Genomic DNA, 5,110 nt, shown 5'->3' with positions numbered 1-5,110 from the left:
AGTCCCTCTAGACTGCTGGAAACTTTGGAAACTTGGAAGGCTGGCGTGTACGCACATTCTACACATCTCAACGGTATGATCGCGATACTCTCAGCCGCACAACAACTAATGGTCATGTGTTCGGAAGGTCTGATCAGGTCTGACATGACCGGTTGTCAATCGACGTGGAGCGTGCACTCACACACGGATATCCTGTCGTACAGTAAAGCGACAGCGACCTCTACGCTCACGTTGATCTCCGATGTTTCGAAGGGCAATCGAGTGTGTTGGCTGACGAAAGCTATGGTGACCGACGGTCACGTCGACTACAATGTGCCTCATTGCGACTGGAGAGGCGTATGTGATCCTTTGCAAATCGCCAACACCACCGCGGTCGAGTGCGAAGTCACGGTCGGCGGCGTGTTGTCCTTACTGTGCCCCATACAATGTGACGGTCCGTGTCACGGACCGGTGTGTTACGACCCGACTAACGAAACGTACCAGGTGATAACATTGCATCTGCCCATTACAGCGGAGCGAGCGTTTCGCCACACTCCCAAACCAAGGTTAATAGTTGTAGCGCACGCCCTTTCAGACCTCGGTGCACGCGAAACATTGGCGTACACTCACAACATCACGCTCGAGACAGCTCAAGCGTTACGCAAAACAAAGGACGTGTTCAAATCCATAGACAATATATGGTCTTTAGCGTATGCGTATATAAAGAAGGTCGATGACATTTACAGACCCGGCGGCGTGGGCACCACAGTAGAACAACAAGGTGCTCTCAAGCGCACACAGATACTGGCCGCATTATCACTTGCGATGTCTATCCTGACATGCCCGTTTCTGATTTCTATGTATATTAAATTATGACAAGAGCTACGGTGGTTACGATTACACCCTGACCACGTGCCTTAGTTTCTGCTAGTGACCTATAAATACATTTGCCCACTTGCTCTCACTGCCATTAAAGCGGCTGTACCCACACGTACAACACCCAAGAAAAAAATGATCTCGCTGTCTGTACTGGGTGTACTCTCAGTAGTCGCAGTTGCTCAGGCCATGGTGGTACGCTCACATAACGCCTCTGAGATACGTCCCATCAAACTACCTCCTAGACTACTCGCGAAGGAGTATTCAACACCCCCTTTGAACGAAGACAACCATTATAACGAGCACAGCACAACGCTTTTGCTGCACGCGAAGACAACATGCAGGAGACAACGCTACCACCTGTCGTGAGAACAACGGATTCGAGTGACAACGATCGCGACTATGACGAGCACATTACAACACCCTCTGTGCACGAAGACCAGGTGCAGGAGACAACGCTACCACCTGTCGTGAGAAACAAGAGTTTGGTTAACAATGATCATCGTCGTGTCCCATTGTAAACGGGCGCGCCATCGCACACATTGTACATGTGTGTTAACCCACCTGTATGCGACTGACTTTGGGTGTTGCATGACATCGAGATGTATTGACGTCTGTGTCAATACAGGACTCTATAAGCCGGGAGCTGGACGCTAACGACCCATGCATGCGCCACTCAAAAGGTATCGTACATGTGTTAACCCACCTGTATGCGACAGACTTTGTGTGTTGCATGACATCGAGATGTATTGACGTCTGTGTCAATTCAGGACTCTATAAGCTGGGAGCTGGACGCTAACGACCCGTGCATGCACCACACAAAAGGTAACTCGACTAACTACAAAACGCATATTGTGATGTAGAAAGTTGGCTCGACTGTTTGAATCAGCTGCAGCTGCCATTTACTCACGAAGTGAATCGCACGCTTGTTAGAAGTATATTCGGAGCACTTAAAAAATACATCGCTCTCATCGAGTTCCGTCTCAGCGTTCACCGGCTGATGGGCAAGAGCGTGGCATGGGATTGCCAGGAACTTACTTAAGGACTATCATCTCATTTGGCATTTACTCACGGACCCAAGAAACCAGTTCCGAAAAATGGTCGAGAATTATAACTTGTCTAATAGCAACTGGAAGATATGTTGCGTCATAAGCCTCTGATGGTTCACAAGGTGCACGGTCCACTCGAAATCCTAATGCTGTATTTGTAGTACATACACTAAGTCTTCTCTGTTGATGTCAGACTAGAGTTTTATTAGAGTTTTACTTTGCAACAATGGGATTCGAGCAATTGATGTGTATATTTTTAATAGTGCACAATGCTACTATTCCTAGGCTGAATGTATGACATGGCTCTTATGTATCATTATGTATCGTTTCCATTAAGTACTAATTTAAATAAAGTCCCTCTGTCCTCAGTGCTAGGTTGTGGGTTTAATACACATTATTATGATCAACCTGTTGAATAGTATAATAACAGTATTCCTGTAAAAGTCATTTAGTAATGAACAACCTCAATTCTGTGAAAGAACATCATGTCTCTGATGTGTACACTGCAGGCCTGACCGGGGTTTGCACGCAAGGGCCTGTGTGTGTGTGTGTGTGTGTGTGTGTTTGTGTGTGTGTGTGTGTGTGTATGTGTGTGTGTGTGTGTGTGTGTGTGTGTGTGTGTGTGTGTGTGTGTGTGTGTGTGTGTGTGTGTGTGTGTGTGTGTGTGTGTGTGTGTGGTGTATATTTTTAATAGTGCACAATGCTACTATTCCTAGGCTGAATGTATGACATGGCTCTTATGTATCATTATATATCGTTTCCATTAAGTACTAATTTAAATAAAGTCCCTCTGTCCTCAGTGCTAGGTTGTGGGTTTAATACACATCATTATGATCAACCTGTTGAATAGTATAATAACAATATTCCTGTAAAAGTCATTTAGTAATGAACAACCTCAGTTCTGTGAAAGAACATCATGTCTCTGATGTGTACACTGCAGAACTGACCGGGGTTTGCACGCAAGGGCCTGTGTGTGTGTGTGTGTGTGCGTGTGTGCGTGTGTGTGTGTGTGTGTGTGTGTGTGTGTGTGTGTGTGTGTGTGTGTGTGTGTGTGTGTGTGTGTGTGTGTGTGTGTGTGTGTGTGTGTGTGTGTGTGTGAAACAAATAAAGATAAATATAGCTAGTGCGGCCACGAGCGGTCGTGCAGGGTAGAGGCTGCGCGAAAACGCCTCTAAAACAAGCGCGTGCCCACGCCCGATCCGTGGAAGCACGTAGAACTAGCAAACGTACTAGCAGAAATCAGCGATCGCACACGGGTCATTGAGTGTGTACAGGGTTCGTCTGCGTGTGTGGCATTGGGCAATCTAGCGGCAACCGAGTGGCCTGAAGGCGGAACCGGCCAACCCGTCGCCCTCACCATCGTTGTGCTTCGAGATGAACTATTGCTAAAGATGATTGTCCTCGTCAACCACGGCGCTACCAGAGTTACCACGACATGCGCCTTAAAAGCGTTCTCGTTTGGGTCAGCGCCACCAGAATTGAATCGGCAAGTCAGCGGATATTACACAACTCGTAACGAAGACCCTCTCCGTGACCTCGCGGCCAGTGTGCGCAGTGTACAGCAAATGACAAACGATGTTGCGAGCGATATATCGGAAAAACTTTGCACTGACGCGACGGTCGCCACTGCAGGTTGTGTGAGTCTCGCGCAAAGTGCCATATCAAATGTGCGCAAGCTAGTGACAAGCAACTTCACCAGATCCGTAGATTCTGCATACGCTTGGATACGAATGAAAGTATCGAGAGATAACACCGACACGAGTTGCGCGACGGCGCTGGCTGCAGTCGCTACAACACTGGATTTATTAATCAACGTAATTGTGATCGTAATGGCGTATCGAGTGTGCACCAGAAACTACAAACCAGTACTACAGAAAACTGGCATGAGGATCGCTGTCTAACGTTATGTTGGTGTCTCGCATCGACCGTCGACGGCCGTTTGCCAGCGGCTGAAAATGGCACAGTTGACGAAATGGAAACGCCGACCGTCGATAGTGCACTCTTGCAAGTTCCAACCGCACCATCTCAGGAGACAGACCACAGAGTCATATTAGCGGAGGGTAGATAGAAAATGTGCAAAACGCCGCAACCGCCCATATACATACTATACGAGTTCAACATAGAGTGGAGTAAGAAGTTACTACCGATTGTATTTCCAACGTGCAAGCAGCTGGTGTGTGACGCTTTACTTGAGTATCACAGAGGTTGCGATGTCCTGTGTTCCACGAGCGCATGGAAACAAGTGAACGAACTTTTACGGACCGTACTGTTGGGGTATGAGCGAGCTGTAAAATCAATACACGCTAGACACGCGGACTTTGCCGCGTTACTGGACACGCATATCGCCACAACAAAACCGGGTCAAGTGTTCGGGGCGTCACCGCGCTCGACTATACACATCTTGGCCTACCACGAGTACATGAGCCCACAAGATCCTAAGCGAGGTCGAAGCCGTTGTGCCTACAAAACGCAAATTCAGCACAGCCGTGCGCGCTAAGACAAGTCCCTCTAGACTGCTGGAAACTTTGGAAACGTGGAAGGCTGGCGTGTACGCGCTTTCTACACATCTCAACGGTGTGATCGTGATACTCCCGGCCGCACAACAACTAATGGTCATGTGTTCGGAAGGTCTGATCAGGTCTGACATGACCGGTTGTCAATCGACGTCGAGCGTGCACTCACACACGGATATCCTGGCGTACAGTAAAGCGACAGCGACCTCTACGCTCACGTTGATCGCCGATGTTTCGAAGGGCAATCGAGTGTGTTGGCTGACGAAAGCTATGGTGACCGACGGTCGCGTCGACTACAATGTGCCTCATTGCGACTGGAGAGGCGTGTGTGATCCTTTGCAAATCGACAACACCACCGCGGTCGAGTGCGAAGTCACGGTCGGCGGCGTGTTGTCCTTACTTTGCCCCATACAATGTGACGGTCCGTGTCACGGACCGGTGTGTTACGACCCGACTAACGAAACGTACCAGGTGATAACATTGCATCTGCCCATTACAGCGCAGCGAGCATTTCGCCACACTCCCAAACCAAGGTTAATAGTTGTAGCGCACTTCCTTTCGGACCTCGGTGCACGCGAAACACTGGCGTACACTCACAACATCACGCTCGAGACTGCTAAAGCGTTACGCAAAACAAAGGACGTGTTCTTTAGCGTATGCGTATATAAAGAAGGTCGATGACATTTACAGACC

Source organism: Nothobranchius furzeri, chromosome 9 (assembly GCF_043380555.1).
Source record: "Nothobranchius furzeri strain GRZ-AD chromosome 9, NfurGRZ-RIMD1, whole genome shotgun sequence".
Classification (NCBI taxonomy): Eukaryota; Metazoa; Chordata; class Actinopteri; order Cyprinodontiformes; family Nothobranchiidae; genus Nothobranchius; species Nothobranchius furzeri.
Note: the sequence above shows the minus strand (reverse complement) of the source record.